Here is a 24,979-nt window from a genome sequence, read left to right as displayed (position 1 = left end):
AATTGCATATAAGCCGATTACAAGTGAGGCAGTTCCGCTGTAAACATTATTTATTTTATGAACTTCCAATTTTCCCGACCAGATCCGATAAAGGGAGAATAATATTATGGCCATTATCATTGCATTGCATTATGTTGTATTATGAGGATATTTCTCATGTCACACAAGGTAAGTAGTTTTTCTCCCAGAGACACAGCAAGTTTGTCTTCCATGTAGGGAGGTGGAGATGAGATAGATAGTTGGTTTGTGTGACAGTGCTATCAGCTTTAATGGTTATAATGCAGTTTTTCTCCCCCAGAGAGAGGTGTTTTTCAAATGCTTTACGGTTGTGGAAAGTCTGAGCCCGCCTCAGACATATTGAAAAATGGAAAGGTGAACAAGCCATTCATGCTCTCCGCCTCTCCGTCTCATCTTTTCTTTAACTCATCTCTTTTTCTTGCTCTTGACCTGCACTGCTGACCTTGATGTGAGCAAGTGGGATTTCTAGAAGAGTGAAGAGAGGTAAAAAAAAAAAAAAAACAACATCAACACAACAAACAACAACAAGTCTCACACTGTGAGAATCAAGACTTCCATGTAAAAAAAAAAGAAAGAAAAAAGCATAGAGGAACTGTGCTCTTGGTGTAATTTGGAAATACCTGAAAAATGAAATAGCTGGAGGGTGAACTTTCCCTTACGTTGATTAAATGAAGCAAAGGCACCGTCAGTGTACATGCAGACCTTTCCCTGTCCAGGTGGAGCACACAGCATCTCATTTGGAGAGAGGAAATGCATGATTATAACAAATGGGAGTTAGGATGGAAGTGTTTCTTAATTTAAATGTTCTGTTAATTTGGTACAATACCTCCAAAGAGTCTTTGATTATAACCCTGGTGCCTTCCAGTGGTCTCGGCCTCCTTTTGCTGTGTGAAGTAGGCCTGGAAGGGAAGTGTCAGTAATATCCTATTCAATGGCCGGCAATGATGGGCTGGTGTCTGTAGGCTCTACTGTGTAATCATCCCGCCGGCAAATAAGTGTGTGAGCATTTAGCTGCCAAGTCATACTGTTGGAGTACAGGCAGAGCCAGCATCTCAACTCTTCTGGCTCGTAACGAGCTTTCTTATTTATGTGCTGGGTTTTGTATCCCAACATAAAAGACATAATAATCAAGGCCAGTTTTTTTTTTTTTTTTAGATTAGAGAGATAGTGTGTTTAATTAACCCAAGATTAGTTTAACCTAATTTTTAAATGTCAGTCCCTCCAGAAAAATGTGATTATGCGATCACATAATTCAACACATAATCAGCCAAAGCTCGCACATTATACAGGGGATCACATTTTTTCAAAGATGTCGCACTTTCGCGGCAATTTCTGTGCAAAATGCACAAAATATGCAGGACTGCAAGATTTCGTAATCCCCGCATTTCTGTTAAAGATAAAGTCACATCTTTGAAAAATGTTGCATGTTCACTTCACACAAGAGCAGCCATTTTCCCCCTGTTGCCTTGGGAACATTATGAAGTGATGTAATCATGTGACGTGAAACGTTATCGCTTTGCACGAGAAGATAAACAGAACCGAGAGAGAGAGAGAATAAAACCTAACCCAATGAATTATAATGATTGTGCTTATGCTGACTAGATTCTGACTAATAAAAGTACTCAACACAATAAATGTCAAATATTGAATTGAGACAAAGGGATGTGATGTTAGTGACAGCTGTGTGTGTGCATGTGTGTGAACACATAAGATACAAAAGTGAGAACAGGGTGTTAGAACAAAGATGATGGGCATATTAAAAAAAGTGTGTCTATTAATTCATCCTTCTCCCCATTTAACTTTATATTATAGTTTTTATTTCCTTACTTGGACTACAGTAACATGGTCTGGGCAGCTACATCTCCTACTCATCTCAAGATATGATGTACTATTCAGAAGAGGTTCTTAAGATTCATCTCACATTCAAACAGATATGCTCCATCAACACCACTATTCACTAAGTATTCTCTTCTACCAATTCACAATAACTATCAGTTTGTTTGTTTATTCACAAGTTTATTTACAGGAACAGGAATTTACTTCACTCATAATGTACATTCTCACCGTACTAGACAGTAATAATCTCACTCTATATTTACCCTTTACCCGCTCATCACACCATCAGTTTCACATGTCCTAGAGGTCCTACTGTATGTTTTGGAATGGACTTCCTCCTTCACTAAGATCCATATCTTCCTATTCACTCTTTAAAAAGCAGCTAAAAATACATCTGAACTTCTCTTGAATGTCCCCCTCTCTCCATATCCCACATCCTTACTCTGTCTTTTTTATGATTTCAATCTATGAATTTTTTTGTACCTTATTTCCATTGTCTCTATTTGTTACTGATCACTTTGTTCTCTATCTCTTCATTTTCGCTCATTTGAATTATGTATCTATGCACTTTATCTCCTTTTTTTCCCTCTATGTTTATTTGTTTGCCATAGAAATTTGTAGCCTATTGTTGTAGTTAGTGACAGGGGCGGAACTTATGTACAAGCCAATCGGCTTCGTTCCCTCCTTGCACCATCACATATAAATGTGTGCTAAATAAATAAACCTAAACCTAGAAGAATCACTTGTTTCAAAATGTTGATATTTTTCAGCTGTCATCACATAAAGGGACATAAATACTCGACATATTCCATCGCATATTTTGCTTCAACGTCACAAATTAAACTTTGATTGATTTGATTTGATTTGAAAGTCTTTATTCAGAGGAAGAGTGATGGTTCAGCTTTAGGATCCAGGTCTCAGATTCAGTTGGTGCAGATCTGCTCTGATCGTAGAGAAGAGGACTTCCTCTTCTCCTTCTGCCAAATAATGAAGTGCCCGTGGATGTTTTTGTGGAAGTATGTGGAAGAGAGTGTGTGTTTGGGGGGTGGGGGGCATCAGTTGTAATGTGCTGAGCCTGTTACAACAAGTCTATTTATTTTGGACTTTGCCCTGGTTTCCCTTTTTCACATTTTCTATTTGTGATTTGAATGGAGAGGATTTCGTGGTGCAGCGGAGGACCGGAGCATCTACTTTGATGACTGGCGGCCTCGCGGCTCAGCTTTTTGTCGATGATGTGGTTCTGCTGGCTTTACCAGCCAAGTGCAAAAACAGTCCGGCACCAGAGTTAGCACCCCCTAGTCTGAGGCCAGCGCTTTCTGTCAGAGAAAGATGAATTGCTCCGCTCAGGGTGGAAAGGAACCACCAGCCCTGTAGGAGGATTCTCAGCATCTCAGGGCTTTGCTCACAAATGAAAAAATAAATAAATAAATAAAAAAAAATGTTGCAGCAACTCGTTGTGTTGTTCCTTGGTTTGGATCTGTTGTTGTGAGGAGCTGGAGTTGAGCTCAGTTAGTATTTCCACCTCTACCTGTGGGTGTTAGCCATAGTCTCCTGTGAGAGGCTGAGACCACTTCCATATATGACTTGTGTCCAACAGCCTTCAAGTCTCAGCTCTTTTTTCCTTTTTGCAAAGCAGTGATTGTGAACCAGGATGTCTCCCTGGACACGTCCGTCCCACTGGGAGGAGACCTCGGTGCAGAGCAGACCCAGCACAAACGTCCTCCAATCCCCCCGGGGACAGACGGGAGATGTCCGCTTCCTCTCATCCCACTGCGCCTCAGCCCGGATAAGATGCTGCATTCATGCAGATTGCAGATAGTTCCTAAGAGCATTACTGGATAGGAATTATTGCTTAATTCCTATAATTTATTTATTATTAAATTCCAAATGTTGAGGTTTGAGCTGATTTTGTCTTTGGATACATTTCTATAAGAATAACGAAATATTTTTTTCCATTTGTGACAAACATTTGTTAGGATCAGAAAAGCTTCAATTGGCAGACATTTGTCATTTTGATGGTGATAGTCTTCCTTTAAACCAGTGAGTAGGAATACAATGTGTGTGTGTGTGTGTGTGTGTGTGTGTTCCTTTATTTATGCCTGAGATTTAAGTCATGCTTCCTGGACATCATGAGTGTTTTTCTCTCTCTCTCTCTCTCTCTCTCTCTCTCTCTCTCTCTCTCTCTCTCTCTCTCTCTCTCTCTCTCTCTCTCTCTATATATATATATATATATATATATATATATATATATATATATATATATATATATATTTATTTATTTATATAGATACTGTATATACATAAATATATATTAAATATATAAATAGATATATAAATAAATAGATATACAAAATGTAATCAATATACCAACACCAAATCCTTTTGCGATATTTAAGATTGTCTTTTTTATTATTTACATTAAGGTTTTTTCATTTAAGAAATGAAAATGTCCTTAAATCAGAGTACATACAAACACTTTTTTCACTAACCAGTGATGACAGATGTAAGCAGCTGGTGCACCACTGTGCCTCAGAGGATTCTCCACACTGGTAACAACTGCTCAGTCAAACTTAGAATAGCATCCTGCTACAGCGACTCCAGCTTCTTGATGATTAATACTGTAAAATACCACTGTGGATATCAAACTTACTGATTACACTCCATCTTTACCATGAACTGTCCCCCTCATATTAGACGTTAAAAGTGAATAAAGTGTGTGTCTCCTCCCTGAGGGTCTCCCAGTGCCCATCGGCCCTCAAGTGCTGGCACTGAGGACACATTCACTGGCAGATTAGGTTCCTGGTGATAAGAGCATCCCTTCCCTTCCCTTCCCTATCCCTCCCCGTCTCTCCCACTGCAAGTATCTCTGTCCCGCCTCGCAGTCTGTCCTGCAATCTGGAAAATTCTGGTTTAGAAATACTGCAACACTCCCTTTGTTATACTAAGCCCTTTTTTGTTCCCCCCTCTACCTTATTTATTTTCTTGTTCTCCCCAAATAACAGCAGTTGCCGGGATGTGAGCAGCAGGAATAGAGGAAGAATTTGGGACTATGGATGAGAGAGGGAAGGAGGGAGGTAGGGAGGGAGGGAATACAGTATATAGAGAGAGGGGAGCGACTCAGCACTGTCAGAGCGAGCGGGGAGAAGGAAAGGATGGCAGAGAAAGTTTATAAGGCGTAGTTTAGGAGGAAATGCGTGCGAGAAGCTGGGGAATCTGTGGTGGCCAGCTGCAAGAGGGGAGATAGCGGAGAAAGGCTTTTAATTCTCAATCCCCACAGAGCCTTTGAAAATTACCAATCTTCTTATCACAGACGCAGGGCTGCTTATGCAAATTGTTGTGGAGTGGAACGTTTAAACGGAAAATTACTCGACAGCATTTTTTTTTCTCCCCTCCCTCTCCCCCCTCTCCCTCTCTCCCTCTCTCTTCCACACAGAAAGCCTGTTTTGAGTCTCAGATAAGAAGATGAATTGCTCTCTCCGTGCTTTGAAGCGCGTCAGGATTTAAAGACTCCAGCCTCGGCTCTGGTCTAACGCTGCTGCTCTCGCTGCCTTTGTAGCAGAAAACAGGCTGGGAAAAAAAAAAAAACGGGGAGAAAAAGCGTTTCAGAACAACATAGATTCTGTGCTCCAAAACATCGTCACCGCCTGAGGAGACAAGGAAATATATAAATATTCCCTAACCCCTGCTCTTCACTCTATTTACTTTAATATTTTTTTGCTTACCACAGTCTACAGTTTTCCTTTAAGAAAAAAAAACATGGCAAGTAATTGACATGAATGAATAAAGCTCGTGCACTGTGCAGAGGAACGTTTGAAGCATTTATCTAAATTACACCACAGGCAATATTAGAAATGAAACAGAAAGTGGTTCTGAAAACCATTCGAGAGCTGTAAGCACTTAAAATGAAAATAACCAACTGAACGCAAGTGACTATGAAATTGTAAGGCTTTACATGTTTTTGAGTTTTATGTTCTGTAATCAAGCAGTTTTTTCATTTAAGCCTCGTCGCTCTGTGCTGACTGACTGTGGAACCTCCCACTTCCACACAACCTTCCTAACACATCCCAGTAATTAGATGACTGCCACATGCTCTAAAGGTGATATGAGTTTGAAACAAAACAGAAAGAAATCAATTAACAATGTGTTTAAATGATTTCTATGATGTCAGCATTCATTACATTTATACTATATTTATATTGTCCAGCAATCCCAAAACAATGCAAATGCATGTAAACTCAAATACAAATTCAAAACTAATTTAAAGTGTCTAACTGATGAATCCAAAATCTTGTAAAATACAATAAACAAAGTCAAATTCTAATTCTCACACAGTTTTAAAATAACCCAACATGTTACTAATTTGTAAAAAAAAATGTCTATGAATAGAAAAGGTAAAAAAAAAAAAGACAAAAAAAACACAAACAGTTCTTATTTCTGTTTTTTTAAAAGCATCTTGAGGCTGAAAGCCATCGCGCTCTCACATTAGTTGAGTGTTTTTGAAAACAGCAGAGCTAAATAAAGATAGTGGATAAATGAGCCACTTGAAGAGGATCCGCAGCTTTGTAATCAGGTGATAAACCTGCAGCAGACTCCGTTTTATCTGTGATTTTAACTTTAAAATGTGAGCAGCACCATCACAACCACTAAGCAGGCTGATTAACTACCGACTCTACATGGGCTGAATGAGGAATCAGGGAACAGTGTTGGTGCTGCAGTGTTTCCTCTGTCAGCCTGTGGTCTCCCCCCCTCCTCCCCACTCCCTCAACCCGGTCATACATGTGTGCCATCACACAATCAAAACATGCGGCAGAGCCATCACAGTGATGATTGCACTGTACTCCAACGGCAGGAAGTGGAGGCAACCTTTTTTTTGTGTGTGTGTGTGACAGTCATCCCTTACCTCCAGCTCCTCTGCAGCTGTGTTAATCTCATCCAGCTGAAATGCCACTTCCGTTGGTCTTTGACGTTCACTTTCCAGATAACTGTTCTCCTTCTTTGTGAGTGCATGTAAATTGCATGCTGTGTTCTTGCACTGTGTATTTTAAGAACAATAGACCGAATCTCCTTGTCGTTCACATTCTACTTCCGGGTAGAAAACCAGCACGTAATTTGAATGAGATCAATATTAACGAACGAGAGTTTAGCTATATCATATTTTTCACGCCCTATCACCATTTAGACAAATCTGAAATGATTGAAGAAACATTACTATTTCTGTGTGTGTGTTTTGTGTTGCTATGTGTTTGTGTTTGTATGTGCTATATGTATTTATTCAGTTTGAGGGAATCACAGTGTCTAGAAAGCATCAGGGCTCAGCTGACAGGGACAGCTAACGGTAGCTAAGCTAACGGCGGTAGCTAAGCTAACACCAGGACGTCAGCTGTTAAAACCCTCCCGTTGTGGGACACGACATGAAACTACTCCAGTTAGCTCAGTCATGTTGTAACTCAGATATCCGAAATATTTTTTCATGGAGCGTTTATTGAGTCACTGAGTTATTAAAGTTAAACAGGTAGCTAACCGTTAGCCCAGCTAATCTATGATAACCATGACTAATTACAAAAATGTGCACACATAAATAGTAATGTTTGTCCAATCATTGGTTTTATAAACTTTACAAACATCAGATTAATCTAAATATAGTAACATGAAAAATTAGACAGCTTTTAGCGAAACTCTCGTCCGTCACTATTGTTCTCATGCTGGTTTTCTACCCGGAAGTAGTTGTAAACAACAAGGCGATTCGTCCTATAGGAGGGCAATAAAGGGACAGTTGTGGCTGTGTGGTTGTTTGATATTTACAGGGCCGCTAATTCATAGTGGCACTGGCTTTCATGTGTGCAGACATGGAGGTTTAGAGCTGAATATTTTAGCTTCCTGAAGAATCACTGCTGCCTCCTAGTTAACACAGAGTGGATATGATTGTTTAATGGCAAACCACTTATGCAGAGATTTAAAACACTGTCGTTAATACTGTTTTTGTTACCTCTTGCACGACTGTGCAGAATGTGTCAAGCGTCAGACAGTGAAGTGTCCCATCCTCTCCCCCCACAGAGGCAGCTGAGGAAGAGGAAGTGCTACCTGCTGGTAGCTGGAGCCATTGTCCTCACCATCCTCACCATCATCATCGCTGTTTCAACAAGAAAATAAGACCGGCCACCAATGGTGAGATCCAACATCCCATACATCTGGTCATTTAGTGATGTACAAGGCTCATATACAGTATACCTTTTATCAGTGTTTGGATATGAACCGGACAATCTCATCAATCTGTGATGTCACCACATATTTAAAATTGCATTTTACACAATATGCCATTTTAGAATTTTAAAGGTACATTGTGTAGGAATTTCTCCCATCTAGCGTTGCGGTTGTATATCACAAGCAACTCAATCGTATTTTTCCTGCTGCATTCACGTGAAATTGGGCAGACGGCAGACAGCCGCTGCACGTAACGGCATAAACAAGCCTCTATGTAAACAAGTGGTCCGTCAGCACAGCTCATTCAGAGCTGAAAGGAACACTTCACTTTGTTGATGGGGGGGATTACTGAGTAATGAAAAACAGACTTTTGAACCAAATAATCGATTTTCGTGAATAGATAACAGGAGAAGTTACACAATGTCCCTTTAAAACACATCTGACGTGCTCTATGTGGACACAGTAAGTGTTGTAAATGGTACATGCCTAAACAGTGGTTCTGTCCTTTCTTTATAACATCTTGACTGCTCGGTCCACACCAAAAGGTCCACTTACACCACCAGGCTGGCCAGCAATATATGACAGCAGAGATGAATCAAAGAAGGTCATTAGGCCATACAACAGCAATAACATTGATATTACAGTAAAAGGTAGATATACCACAAGGGCAAATTTAATAGCCACATTATATAGTATCTTCACCCTAATAACTGTGCTCGCTCTGCCAGCTACTGATGACAGCAGGCTTTCTCTACAGTGGCAGCTTTGTCGTAGTGGGGCAATAAAGCACAGCTGAAGGTTCAACAAATGTATATGTTTAAACCCACTGAGGCTGCTGCAGCTCCTGTATAATATGGAGTCTATCTTTAAAGGCCCCATCAGCAGCCATTAACCAGCAATAAACTGTTTAAATTCTTTGCAATCCTGGTTCTTTGCAACGTTGGTATAATTTTTGTTTCAATATCCTGCGTGCATGTGGCCATCTTGCTTACAGTGTTTATTTTGGCTGCTAATTTTGGTAACATTTAAGATTAGGGAACACATATTCACCATTAACTAGGTGCTTATTAATAGGCATATAAGTAGCTTACTAGCTCCTTATTAGTAATTATTAAGCATTAACACCTTATTCTACATTCTACCTCTATTACACCATGAATTAAGATTTTTCCTGATATTAACTACTAATTATTGCTTTTTCATTCTAAATTAATGCATTAATGCTATACTAATTCAGAGTGATAAAGGAAGAATTACAGTTTTTTTGTTTATTATACGGATTCTGTTCTTGTGCTACTGCCCCTGTACAAGGCCCCAGTTACCCACTGGATATTCACATCTTTATTCAGAAACAACAATGCATTAATTTACAATAAATAAGCGATAATTAGGAGTTAATATCAGGAAAAATCTTAATTCATGGTGTAATAGAGGTAGAATAAGGCTATGTACAATAAGGTGTTAATATGTGCTTAATAATTACTAATAAGGAGCTAGTAAGCTACTTATATGCGTATTAATAAGCACCTAGTTAATGGTGAATATGTGTTCCCTAATCTAAAGGGGTTGTTGATAAGAAATGTATTTTATAGACCTGTATATATTATATTGAAGTCACCCAAACAAGTTCAGAACTACTCCACATCCCTCACATTCAGGAGAATCTGAATAAAATGTATTATAATATATTTTGTATTGCTCCAAGTTCTAACAAAACAACCTTTTGACACCGAAGCAGGCAGCTAACACATTTCAGCTTGATCTTTTTTTTTTCATGGCTCAAAAAGCTCTCTTGATAAATATGTGTGGGTATTTATATATATATATTTCCCATTTGCTCTGACTTGGCGCTCAATACAAGATGTCTCTGCTTGCATAAAGTATTGATCATCACCTATTTTCCTCTGGGGGGGAGGGAAATGGAAATCCTGTGGAACAAAGCATTCTATTCATAAAACAGCTGGCTGAATCGATGCTCCCGTGGCGACCGGCCCATGTTGAGGCTCGGCGGTCAGCGGGCCACAATCAAACGGCTAGACACCAGCATTTACCACAGCCAGAAAATCCCACTGCTAAAAAAAGAAACTGTGAAGACTGTTAATGACTCCTGTGCTGTTTGTACATGCTGAAAGAAAGGTGTCCAGACAAACCAATGACAGCAGGTCAGAATCCATAACTTTCTATCTGAAATAATACAATACAAAATGACATGGTATTGCATTATTATATTGCTTCTGTTTTTCAGCCGTGATTTATCCCTTTGCATTTCACTCTAACTTCCTCCTCTCTCTTCTTTACTCTCCATTAGTGTAAAACATTATGTTTAAATGTGATGACTGTATTTTAACTCTAGATTTATTTGTGCTATGAATGAGCTCCCAGCAGACGTCTCCATTTCTTTATTTACTCACATCCCAGATTAGAGCCTCTTCATATTTATGGAAATAGTCCAAAGTCTTTGTTTTCACAGATGAGCTCTGTGTATGTGCTGCTTTTACTCGACTTGTGGGGTCCAACAGCTTTGTATGAACCGAGGGGTTGTTTGTTGAAAATTGAATATTTAATGCTTCAACCAAGACTTGGTTTTGTAGGTTACAATCGGATTGTGGTTATTTTATCTTAGTTTAGCTAAACCTATTTTAGGTTATCTTGGGTTATCTTAGGTAAGGTTATATTATTTTATGTAATTTCCGTGTAGTTTAGTTTAGCATATCTTAGTTTAGCTCAGTTTAGCGTAGATTAGGTTAGGTTAGGTTAGGTTATCTTAGTTTAGCTAGCTTAGTTAGGTGACGTTATGATGTTAGGTTATCTTAGATGATCTTAGGTAAGGTTATCTTAGGTTAGATTAGGTTAAAATGGCTTAGATAGATAGATGGATGGATGGATGGATGGATGGATGGATGGATGGGTGGGTGGGTGGGTGGGTTGGTTGGTTGGTTGGTTGGTTGATTGATTGATTGATTGATTGATTGATTGATTGATTGATTGATTGATTGATTGATTGATTGATTGATTGATTGATAGATTGATAGATGTTGAAGGTGAGTATGGATTCAATGAGGGACTGGTAAACCAGAGTTAAAACTTATCTTATCTTATCTTAGCTTAGCTTACTTTAGTTTAGTCATTCTTTTGTAATGATCAGGTTAGGGTAAGGGGTTATAGGAAATGCATCATGTCAAGTATGGGTCCCCACAGATAAACAGGGTTACACATTTGTGTGTGTTTGTGTGAGCGACACAGAGAAAGAGCTAAGACAGAATGACAATCTTCTTTTCCACAAGAGGAGAATGATATTATAACCCACTCTCTGAGTTTTCTAGACTGGCTTTATTTCCACAGCAGTGGAGTTGTAATCCAAGCAACAAGTTGATGCAGTCTGTGCATATGCTCATGTGGATCTGTATACATGAGAGTCGTGGTAGGTGATGAATTCAGTTGGCTTCAGGTAGGAAACGATGGCTGCAGAACACCTCGATCTCACTGCAGTGACTGTCCAACCATTCTATTATTACTGTAAGTGAGGAGATTATTGAGGTCAGACAAGTACGAGAAAACCTGTCTTTTTCTATCAAATCTGTGTTCCCTTAAGTGAAGATTTAGATGCATTCAGTATGACATTGGCAGAATTGTTCCTTAAATCATGAGTGGATGGATGGATAGATAGATTGGACAAACATGATGTCCTGGAGAAGCCACAGCATTTGTCTCTGTCTGTGTCTTTTTGTTGTAATGCTGTTTTTGCTGAGCAGGTCTTAACTTGCTTTTAGAGGCTGTTAGCTCCAATGATTGACCCCATGCTCTCTCTCTTATTCATTATGTAAGATGATGGATGTCATCATGACATCCATAATCCCAGCGGAGAATCTGCTACAATGAATGACTGACCACTTCTTCGCTCAGTGCACATTTGTATCCTCTCAACCACTTTTGCCCAGGCCGTCCATCAGCTTCACTGTCCAATTGCTTAAATGCTACGCTTCAAAAGGTAAAAGGTGAAGAATAAAAACAGAGTTGAAGAAAATCAAAGAGAATGAAAAAAAAAATAGAGGGTAAACACAGAGGCAGTGCAGGGTTTAGTACAAGTCACTCAACTCCCAAAACCTAGGAGTAAAAAACTCAAAGGAACCAGAGAAACCAGGAAACTTAATAGAAGAGTTGAAGCTTTTACAACAAACACCTGGTCACCTAGGTAACCAAAAGTTACCACAACTGGAGGACATGTAGTTTATCTAGTTTACATAACAACTCATTTGATGTGATCTGATGGAAACCTGGAATAAATCATCATGGATATGAAATACTAATGTTCCTTAGTACCAACCATATAAAACACAACATCAATTTATAGACATTAATATTGTATTACTTTGAACAGATTTTATGATCCGTGTCGTAATAGTGTGTGCTGCTTTTTTCTCTAAAGAGACTTCTTTTAATAGAATAGAAAACCTTTATGGTGATAGTAATATCTGCTTACAAAAATATGCAAACAGCCTGCGCTGTGCTCCGTTTCCAGTCCATCTCCGGTCCCTCACCGCTCCGGCAGAAATACAGCAGATCTATCTTTGCCGGATCACGCATCAATCCACTTTGATTAGATCGCCTCACACAGGAAGTCAGACGCACCGAGCATCCGGTAAATTTCAGAATATAACACAATGGATCAACTTGCGTTTGTCAAATCATCACTTTGGCAACATTAGTTTCACCTGCCGGCACAAGCAACAAGTCATCAGTCAGTCAGAGGCTCCTACAGGTAACAGGATGTCATGCAGGAAGTCAAAGATTAATCATGGAGGTGGAAAACTGCAATATTTTATGTTACATAACATCCATTCTACAAGTCCTCAAAATCACAAAGTAATGTTGAAGAGCAAAATCAACCTTTAGAAAGGCAAAGTAATCTGTTGTTTACATTTAAATCTCATTTTATACACGGCGATAGTTTGTAGTTCCCCCATGATCTCAGGTCTCCAGCTGCTCTGGGCTCCAGAGACGGATCAGAGACGGATCAGAGATGCAAACGTGCGCAGTGGGCGAGAGTTTGCTCCATGAGTTGGAGCTAAACCACAACAGAGCAGGAACAGAGCGGAGACGGAGTAGGTGGAAATTGGGGGTAGGAGTTCAAAGTGTTGATGACAGAGTGTGTGGAGTCCTAAGGTCTGCTGAGGAGGGTTACATGCTGTCATTCCTACAGTATAGATACACAGGAAAGGGGGAGGCAGAGAGTGGAGGAATGACATGCAGGAAAGGTCTACCCGACGTGGGATTCGAACCGGGGACGGGCAGCCCTTTCAGCCCAACTCCTTTCTTCATTGCCTAAACCCAACTAGTGCAAAATATTTTGGGGAAAAAATACGTGATTAAAGGAATTATTGAAAAGGCAGGATGTCATTCCGACCATAGGAGGCAAAAATTGTTGGAATGACGGGATGTTTGATAGAGAATTAAGTGTTGCCATTTAGACAAATAGAGGCCTATGTTGGACTGATGGGATGTTGGAATGGCGGTTGCCCCCAGTGATCAGCCAGTACTCTCTGTGCTGTGTTCATTATCCTCTGTAGTATCATCCACAGACTTACTGATGGATGATTTTGGTGGCATGGTCAAGTGTGCATTTATGGAGTCAGCAGCACCAGCCTAGTTGTGCTGAGTGTGGTGGTGGAGCAGAGGTGGGGGCTAGGTTTGACCCTCCATTTGTGAGGAAGCCTTTGATCCGGGCTGATGGGGCGGAGCGGCCCAGGTCACACAGATTGCTGACTGGTAGTTGGGATGATGAGCTGTTCCTCACACAGCCTCCTCTGTGCTCCGGCTGGCTCAGCTGTGGCACTGACGTTTTCAGTGGATCTGTTTGCTCAGTAAGCAAAGTGATGTGGGTCAAAGGTGAGACGAGGCCGAGCCAGTGGCAACACTGACCACTAGCTTTATACAGATGTGTGGTAGTTGACTTACAGATGTTATAGTGAAACAGTAGCATTCCATTAGACTTGATAATCTGTCCATTTGATCAAAGTAAGCAGTCTCTGTATTTACCTCTAAAACAACTCTGTGTGGTAACGTTCCGTTATTATCTCATAGCGTGGTGAATGTGCAGGTCACAACTTGTCCACCAGAGCATTGTGGAGTTGTTGGATTGTGTATTTGATGAGTTTGATGAGGGAAACCAAGAAATCCCATGAGCCTCCGTAGTGTAGCTCTGAGCAGCTCACGACTCTGCTCCACCGTTCTAAAAATAGCTTGCACCGACAAATAAAGGTAACAAACCTACTGCTATGACTATAGGGATTATGGCAATGGGCCAATTTGCCAAAATGTTGAACTATCCCTTTAAGGCCATTCTTCACGTCTCCTGGACTTTTCACATGTTATGTTTGGAAGGGTTTGTGATGCTCGGAAATATGAACAAACATCTCTGTGACAATTCATGGGAAAGTTAAAGGGATAGTTCACCCCAAATTGAAATTTCACTCATTATCTCCTCCCCCTCATGTGGACTAAGGGCTGGGTTTCAGAGTCCTCCGTGGCTTCTCTGAGTTACAGGGGGTCTCGGCGTAGCAGTGCATGTCCATATACAGTAGTAACGGTTGCAAATGGATACCAACTGTCTTGGTAACAAAAAGACACACCAAAAAACATCCAAATACCTCCATGCTGCTTGTATGTAATTCCCGTCTTGTATTGAAGCCCCGAAATGCGAAATTGTCCCGAAAAAATTTAAATAAGTCTATATTTCAAGCTTGTTTTGTAGCGGAAGCTTCTCGAATCGGATCAGTATGGATTAGGTAATGAACACATAAGTTCCTGTCCTCAGTACTAAAACCAGTCCACTTCCCAGCCCAGCCATGCCTCCTGGAGACATATACAGCCTAACCATAAGAGGCCCTCTTTATGTAGCCGGGGAGGTTAAACCCAGGGCAGATGAAGTCTATAAAGCGTTTGCTGCTGCTCGTTAGACTTATTGCAACGAACCCATGGAAAAAAAATGGTGTATATCAACATGACATGAATCTACGAAAATGAAGAGAAGAAGAAGAGGAGTCTTAAGAGCGAGTGGGACACGTCCCCACCGTCCTCAGTGGAACTTATATCTGTAGCATTGGTGATTAGTCTGAAGCATATGAAAAGGATTTAAGGTCCTTTCATATTAGAAAGTGGAGGCAAGAAAGTTTCAAGTTGGCCTGACTGAATTTCAACAAGATGTACTTATATAACTAGTTTTAATATAATCATCCCTGTTCTGGAAGTAAAGTGTGGTTTTTGTGCACGCTGAAGTTACATGAAAGATGTTTCCCCTCAAATACTATTTTCCATTGTTTGGCGTTTAAAAACACTGATGCGTCCATCTCAGGAAAGACGTCTCTGAAAAGGCTGAAGATTTGCGGGTCACTTCACCTCGGTGACAGAAGACACAAACATGTTTTCCTTTACTCTAGGTTGTGTCTAGGTATGCAGATACTTTGATTGTTGCAAAGCAATTAAAAGTGAGGTTTGAAGGGACATGTGAGGGAACATCTCTGGAGACAGAACTGTTCTCGCTGACTGCTTATTGTTCTAAACAAGCATCATGTCAGATTATGACACTGGTTCATTTTTGACATAATGTTACAACAAATACTAATGACACATATCGCCAAACACATCCCACTCACTTTCATGTATTGAAGCTCTGATAATTCCCATGGTGTGTTGAGGTGATACATCATTATATTGCTGTTTGACATGAGTTGAGTTGTTTATCTTTAGTGTTTTCTACTGGTTCATACAAAGCTGTGGTTCTACATGTTCATGTTTACACAGGGTGAACAGGTGTATCGATGACGTTTCGGCTCTTCAGATGTTTTCAGTCACATCATGATCTTTGGTCTCGTGGAATTCTGCTCATTTTCAAATTGATCAGAACCGTGTGGATATTGGCACTATTAATGCTCCATGTTTTCCTCTTTTGTGTTTTATCAGAAGTTAATTTGTGGTTTTGAGAACCAGAAATCATCTCATTGGAGTTTTACGTCCCTCTCAGGCTTCTCTCTTGAGCTCTTGTAACAACATGTTAGTCAGCCAATTGGAAGAGAGTAGCTCTCTTCTGACTGGCTGATTGTTTTCTTAAACCCTATTTGCACATGATTAGTATAACCTGGGGATGTCTGGTAATTTGGTTTCATTGCAGAGGATGTCTGTGATCTGGTCCCGTGCGAATGCGCCATGTCTGTTATTTGTAAAGTAAAAATTCCGAAAATTACCGACCATATTTCGCCAAACACAGACGTCCCGTTATAATACTAGTCCCGTACGAATCTGCATCTCAGTGATTGGGGAGTATTTGTTGTTTCTACTTCTTTCCCAGTTGAAACATGGAGGCTGCAATGAAAATTATGAGTACTCAGTGTAAATACACCGGACTTAGCACTGCTGCTAAATTGCATCCATAGTCCCCACACAATAAAACAATTGACATAAAAAGTCCATAAAAACAGAGGACAAAATAAGTAGATTTACATGATTGCAGGAGGATTGGACATGATTCGTTAAGTTACAAAACATACAATTACACATGCTCAGACTAGATATGATTACTTTATCCAGACTGAGCATGGTTACATGATTGCACACTGTCTACATTATTACACACATACCGGCCATAGACATTAGAACATAATAACTATATATCTACATTATTGCACATGTAACGGCCATAGACATTCACTAATAACTATATAGCTACCTACATTGTTGCATACGCACCGGTCATAGACATACAACTGCACACACAAGGTGCAAATCCAGTCTGGTCTGTACTGGAGACCTTTTCCAAGAAACAACTCAGATCCATAAAAAGAGCTAAATTTCAGAGGATATTGAGATGGATGACATGCGTAGCAGCATGCGGTACGGAACATTTTAACATCTTAACAGGCTTAATACAAACGGCATGTTCCAAAGTCACGTTGCTGCTTTGACATTTTATTTACAGTTGCCATGGCGACTACATACCACCGTATTCGACGTGCACAGCTTTGACGTCATATCCGGGCCTTAATGTCAGTAAATTTGAGTAAAATACCTGACTTCACTTATCCCGTGTGAATGCACCGCAATAAACACAGACCTGGGGGGTTAGAAAAATCCAGTGCGAATAGGGCATTACTTATCCATTGAATACATTAGTAGATAGTAGATTTTAGGTTGACACTCAGTAACTCTCAGACATCTGCTGGTTTGTGATGGGTGCAGGTGAGCAGGTCTTGGGCTGACTAGTTTTAGTCTCTAAACACAAGCTGTATGCATTTCTCTGTAGACTGAGGCTTTTATACTTTTACAGTATTAATATAAAACATAAAGCATCTACCTTTACATGCAACCTTTAAATGCATGAACATTATGTGAGGGAAGCCAACACGGCTGTTTCTCTGTGAGTCAGAGATCAGGGCTTCTTCCTGAAATGCCTCAGCAGTTAAATCCCGCTGTGATTAATGGCTGCAATTTTCAGACCTTTGATTTACTGGCCCGTTATGTAAGTCCTAATATGTACTGTATACATAATAATAGGCTTATGATTCTCTTCTGGCCCAGTCATGTCTGTAATAACTGGAGGACTGCGGGGAGACTGTCGATGGAAATTTCTATCTCCTGACCATCAATAAGTGACATATGTACGATTAGTTCAAGCGGTATAAAAGGTGTGGGATTACCAGGTAATAATTTTCTTTATCTGCTGCGGCTGACAGTTCAGAAACCTGACTCCCAGGAACCCCAACACAATTGACGAGTATAGATTAAGCACACGGCACTGACATGTGAACAGAGAAATCCCCAAATGACTTTGTGAACAAGATGTGAGGGCAGTGCCAGTAACATAATTCGTATAGGAATAAGTGTCAGGGTGCAGTTATTGCATTATTTAGAGTGCCATAAAGAGCCCGGCTATTGATTTGAGAGCAGAAGCAGCTCCCCAGTTATTTCTGTCATCGTCACCCTCATTAAACTGATGTATGGCACTTGCTTTTCTCCTTTCTGCTTCTCCTGTCTATGTTCTCCATCACTCTTTCACACACTCTTTTTGTATAGTCTGGCTGTCTGCAAAGACAAAAACAAACAAACAAAGTGAAAAACTGGAAATTGACTGCACTTATATAGACATTATCGACCAATCAAATTGTTTTATTATTGAAGCTACTGTGCGTCTGCTTATACCAAGACACAATAATTCATATATCACATATTTACAGCAGCGGGGGCAGGTTCAGTGTCTTGCCCAAGTAAAGGGTTTGAGTTATGTCCTGTATTATAATTAGCTAGTTGTTTCTAGCTTTCCCTTTAGCTGATAGCATGCACTTAAGTTTAAAGTTAGCTTGTTGTTATTATCCAGCAAAAACTGGTGCTCATCATTAGCAGGGAGACAATGGAGGATTAGCTGTTGGAAAAATACATTTTGATATGTTTTATAGCTTTTACTATAGACATCATGTCAGGAGTGTCACTTGTTGAGTTGTTAAACAACATTAAAATCCATGTGTGCTGAGGGCTTAGCAGTTGGGGAAGTTATTTCAAGAACATTCTGAGGAACATTTATCTGCATTGATGTGGTACTTCACACCAAACATAACATTCTGACCACCTGTATTCATTTTGTCTTCTCATATATATTAGTTATTTTTTCTTGTGTTCATATATAAAATCAGAATGATGTTACCTGCATGACAGTTTGGACTGTGACTCCAGTCTTCCTCAGAAGCGTCATCCGATGTGCTGCTGATGTTATGTTTATTTCATTTGATATGGACATCACAAATACTGTTCCAGTGGACAGACCAGATGCTTGGGTGTTTTTAGCACTTTTAAATTTAATTTTCAACAACAGTCTATATAGGCGGCTATTCTAAAAGCACAGAGCATATTATCAACAGTATGAGATAAAATAAAGTGCATGGCACACCATCACAACAGTAATCTAAAAACACAGAGCACAATATCAGTGAGAGGAGATGACGCAAACAGAAATCATGATCACAACAGTAATATTAGTAATATAAGTAATATTAGTGCATGTCATTTATCAGCTGGCTGGCTCGGCAGACCTGTCAGAGTCTGACAAAGCAGAACAGGAAAACCTAAAATCAGCAATCACAGATCACTGCAGAAGAAATAACCACATTTGGGACCAAGGCAAAATCATCACATCTGGCCGGGGTTCCCTGCTCCAGAGACCACCCAGGGAGGAGGTCACAGTTGAAACTGTCAAGCAGGTAACATCATTCTGATTTTATTGTCTGAACACAAGGAAAAAAATAACTAAATAATATTCTGACCACCTGCCTAATATGGTGTTGGTCCCTTTTGCTGCCAAATCCACAACAAACTGTGATACACTATGTATTCTGACAGCTTTCTATCAGAAGCAGCATGGACTTCTTCAGCAGTCTGAACAACAGTAGCTGGTCTGTTTGATGGGAGCACACAGTCGGTGCTCATAATGTCTGACTGGTTCCACTATGACAGAGGGAAACATTGTATTTTCTACTCCACTACATTTATTTGGCAGGTTTAGTTAAACAAGATACTTTAAGGACTGTAGGACATAACTGAAGCACCTGTGCTCGTCTGGGTTCCCTTTCACCCTTGAGAGAAAGTGGAGCCCCTGTTATAATTCACAGTCTGCCCAAGGACACCGCCGCTGACTGGGGGGAGCTGGGAATTGAACCAACAAGACCAATTAAGAGCCCACAGCCTCGTCAGCTGCTCTGAGAGCCTTTTAATTATGCAAAGATGCTAATGTTTGGTAATACCATGAGTTCAGTGTGATAGCACGCTAACAGTCGCTAATTTGCAAATTTGAGTGTTCTCATTCAGTAATAACGGCATATTTCAGAATTTTAACCTGGTTATCTCATAAAAGAAAATTAAAACTTCTTATTTCCCATTCAAATGGATTTACATACATCACCAGCCTGGAACCAATCTGGAACACCTGTATTCCAGCTGTTCAATACATTTACATATTTTAACATCTCCAAAAAAAAAAAAAAAATCACAACACAAATACACAGAATTTGTGACTGTTCCTGCAGCTGAACACACTTGTGGTTTCTGTCTACAATGGAAATCAATCACTGTTCACAAAGTTTGTCCCAACATTGCAGTAGAAGTTCCCACTTGTGTGTTGCCCCCCCCCCCCCCCCCCCCCCCCCCCTCTTTTTTGTCTGGTTCTGTTCCTTTGATGTTTTGGCTCATTATCTGTAAGATGAAGCCCCGACCAACCAGTCTGCCCTCCTCTGTTTGTTGCCTTGTTCTCTCCATTCCAACAGCAACAAAGTCCTAATAATGCATCACAGGTGTAACACTATTTGTTCCAACGCTGCCTCTGAACAAACAGATGGTTTGTCAGTCATTGGGAATTGTTGCATTAACTTTCAAGGCTTCATTTTTTTTTCTTTCATTGCTGCAGGAAAACTGTCAATTAATAATGAAGCAATTTACAAAACAATCCCTTAATCCCTGAGAAAAGCTTGTTTTCTATGAAATGTTCTTCTTGGTTTTGATGACCTTAAGGTCTTTTAAGGTTATTGGAAATGAACAGCCTCATGTTTCTGTGTACTCTCTACAGACAGAGAGAGAGAGGGAAGGGAGGGACCAAATGAAAGATGTGGGTTAATGTGTACAAGGAAGTGAATTTGTCTCTTGTCATTAGACCTGCAATAACACTTTTGCCGCTTAAATTATTTCACTTTTTGATCTACACCACCCCTGAGCATAAATATCTGGCCGCCATGTTCAGTCTGGAGCTGAATAGTTCAGTGCCTCCTAAACACAAACAGTGAGATGAAAGCCCACTACGAAGTGCTGATAGTCTGGCTCTAACATTGTTACTGTGTTTTCATATTGTTATTCCATTAGGTTTTGATTATAACACCAATTACAGCTGCTTTAAAGGGCAACGAGGAGTTTCTATTTGGTTACAAAAAAGTCTCACGTTACAGTAATACGTTACCACTTGTTAATGGGCCCATTTTCGATAAATAAATATTTTGTCTCTATCGTTATTTTGTTATTTTAATTAGTGGTGGAAATGCTGGGCGAGCCGACCAGCGTTTCCTTACTTTCGGTTTCCCGGACGCTGCCCGGCGAGTCATGATAATAACGCCGCCGAATTGCTGTTTATGGTGGGAACTACGGTGGTATCTGATCGTCATCGAACCTCTGACTTTAATTCTTGATGAATGAAAACGTTCTTGGCAAGACGTCCGTCTTGCACCGGTCCAAGAATTTCACTGTGCGTGCGGAGGCTCATGGTAAATGTAGTATGAGAACACTTCGCTTTCCAAAACTCCTCGTTGTCCCTTTAAATATCCATTTTCACCACACTAGGATTCTGCAGTAAATCTTAAGGATACATGTTATGAACCTCAGACAAGCCAACAAACAGCTCAATGACAACTTCAAAGATACAGCACATGACTATGAAAGGGCAACACCAGCAGCAGTGTGAGCTCTACCAGCCTGTAGGATCCTCACACTCACTGTGCAGGAACATGAAGTGAGACTGGGCAGTTTTTATTTGACATGTAAAAGGGCAAATGAACAAACAAAGAAATTGGTGAACTTCTTCTGCTCTCATACGTAGGCAGTAAATGGAAATAGTATTCGTATTATATCGACTACAGATTTTATTGCACTTGTGTTGATTTAGAGGAACACAAGCACTAGAATATCATCAGAATAACACTTGGTTCATTTTATAATTAATTTGATGATAGTTCATGTTTAACAAGATTATACTCTAAAGCACTGTTTGCGGCCACAGGAGGCTGCAATATTGTTATTACAGCCCATAATACGGAAGTGTTAGACTGTAAAATGAAGAACATATCAACAGTTGTGTTAGTCACAGAGCTAATATTGGGGGTAGAAATGGCAGATTTGTCAAGAGGCACTGGAGGAAAGACATCAGGGTCTTCCCAGGGGTCATTCCCATGGTGCTATAAATGTGCTGAGTTAATTTCCTGCTAATCTGCATGTTACCGTTGAACAAGTGGAAATTAGAGGGAATGTACCAGAGAGGCTGAGTCAGTATGAAACAGATGCTTGACAAACTATTGTCTAATGAAGTTGGGCCACCACAAACCTCAAGAACAGCTTCGCTAGAGCAACCTGGTTAATTATCTTTGGTTGTCAGTCTAAATCGGAGCTGTTAGATCACCCTGTGAAACTCGTCCCCAATGACCAATTTAAGAGACGTTGCTCTGAGAGTGTAACCTAAGAACAGATATTCACTTTGGAGCTGCAGCTATGATTTATGCCAGCAGAATACTTCACCAAATGACATCATATATGATATTGTAAGTACCCCTCGACAGAAGTACAGTGAGTTTCCACAAACTTGATACACCACTTTGTATTTCCATATACCACAACAATATACATAACAAAACATGTTTAAAGGGACAACGAGGAGTTTTGGAAAAGCGAAGCGTTTTCACACTACATTTATGAGCCTCCACGTGCATGACCGGCGCAAGACAGACTCATGTTTTCATTCATCAAGAATTAAAGTCAGAGGTTGGAAGACGATCAGATACCGTCGTAGTTCCCACCATAAACGGCGATTCTGCTGCGTTATTCTCATGACTCGCCACGAAACCGAAAGTAAAGCATCTCCACCACCACTAATAATAACAAAATAACCATAGAGACAAAACCATATATTTATCGAAAATGGGCCCATTAACAAGTGTGGGTAACGTAGATTCATCCACATTAATATGAGACTTTTTTATTGTCGCAGAATTTTTCGTTCTGCCAATGGAGAAACTCCTCGTTGTCCCTTTAAGCAAAAAATGAATGGCCGGACATGTTGTAATATGTAGTATGTTCTCTCAGAGGCGGGGTGGACTGGCCGTCAGTGGGCCCATGCCTAATGTAGGTTGGTCAGCAGGTGATTTATCTGACAGTTATGTGGCCAGTTGTGTGGCTGATTGGCCAATCGGCACAGCAACATCAACATTCCATAACTGTCATTCAGTCAGGGGCTGTCAATCACCGAGCTGCTGGATGGGCTGGGCTAATGACAGTGTCACGGCAAGGCTAATCAGTGAGCTCGGTTACAGGTGACAACGTGGATCATCATGCCAAAAAAACACACCCTACTCTTGAAACTGTTAAGAGGATGGAGCTTCATGATGGAGCTCCAGTGGATATGGAGGTATATACTGTAAAAAGGCATGGGCAGATGAGTTAGATATGGAATTAGATGATGACATTTGGGAAGAATGTCTATGTAAAGTACACAAGTGTTCAGTTAGCACCAGACACAAACTAATACAGTTTTAAAACACTCCACAGACTCCATTACTTGCAGGAAAGCTACACAAATTTTATCCAGATATCCCACCAATATGTAACCGATGTAAATCCACGATAGGTACTGTAGCACATTCCTTCTGGGCATTCATATTGGTAAGAATCTGGTACCCAACCCTTTGGTTGCCATCCTGGGGGCCACAAGTGTCCTTTCTTCTGTCAATACATTTGAAAGAAGAGGAATTCATTTTGGGATGGTGATTGCAAAAAAGCAGATTTTACGTGTGTGGATAATTTATGGCTGGGAGAATTGTCAAACACTTTACATCTGGAGAAAATGAGATAGTACAATGAAAATAGAGGAGATAAGTTTGATAAAACATGGGACCCAGTACTGAATTACCTTAAAATGTGAGCTCATAGACAATGGCTATTGTATAAAACCTCACAGTGCAAACAAGTATATGATTCTGTGTATGTCTACCTACTTAATTATTTTTTTTCTAAAACGCACCCTACACACACGCTACAGTACCTACAGGCCTGACTGCAGACATCCCAGCAGGGCATACTATATACAGATATTGTGTATTTGTTCTGCTGGATTGCATTTTTTTTTTTACAAGTCATCATCAAGTTAGTATACTAGGTCTCTGAAGATGCCTTTGAATTTTTGTACTGAAAATCAAATCCCACTTTCCTGTCAGTTTCGGTCCTTGCGTTCAAAACTCGGTGCCTGATTCAGTCAACAGAGAGTGTTGTGGGCCCGTCTGGGCCAAAAGGCTGATCTGTTGCCCCAGTCCACCCCTGCTCAGAGGCATAGATAGAAATAATGCTGAAGACTTTCTTACCAACAGTGCTGACTATCCTCTGGTCAGTGCAAGCGACCTGTTACAACGCATATTCTCATTTCACTGGTAGTTTCTAGGAAAGGAAGAAATACAGTACCAACGTCCAGATTATTTGGGGGTCAATGGATGTTTTGACAAAGCAAAGTCTCCTTTGTGAAAGTTAATCAGTGTTGTTTATTGTATTCATTGTAACCAGAATCAAGACTCAGGACACTTCATTGTCATTTCTTACAAATGTTCATACATAGGCTGAAACGAAAATACCGTTTCTCACCAGCTTCCAGCAGTGCTGTACTAAAAATAATGGATAATTAACACAAGTTAAAATCGTATCAAGTAAAAAAGACGATGATTTAAACAAAAAAAAACATGGCATTCATACATCAGCAGCAGCTTGGGGGCTTGTCTATAATGCAGTGCTTTAAGTGCGAGGTGACTGACCTACTAAGGGGGAGGGTTGGGTGTGAATGTGTGTGTGGGTAGGGGGATCTTTTTGAATGTGTAATTATTACACTAGAATGGAGATTGTATTTTAGTGTATTGCTCAAGTAGGTTCTGTCTCTAAACCTGAACCACAGCAGTGGGAGGTCAGACAAGGGTCGTGTAAATGATTTAGCCAAATTTATTGTTAATGATTCTTGAATGCAAAAACAGTGTCGCCCTTCTATCAGAGGTGAGAGATAAGGAGATACTCATGTGGTGAGGTGTTTTATTAAGCTGTCATCACGTCTGTGGGCCCTCCCTGTGGACACTGTAAGAGGACTGTCTTATAGGTTACC

This window comes from Trachurus trachurus (genome assembly GCF_905171665.1).
Source record: "Trachurus trachurus genome assembly, chromosome: 16".
Lineage (NCBI taxonomy): Eukaryota > Metazoa > Chordata > Actinopteri > Carangiformes > Carangidae > Trachurus > Trachurus trachurus.
The sequence above is the reverse complement of the archived record's forward strand: the minus strand, read 5'-3'. Positions refer to the sequence as shown.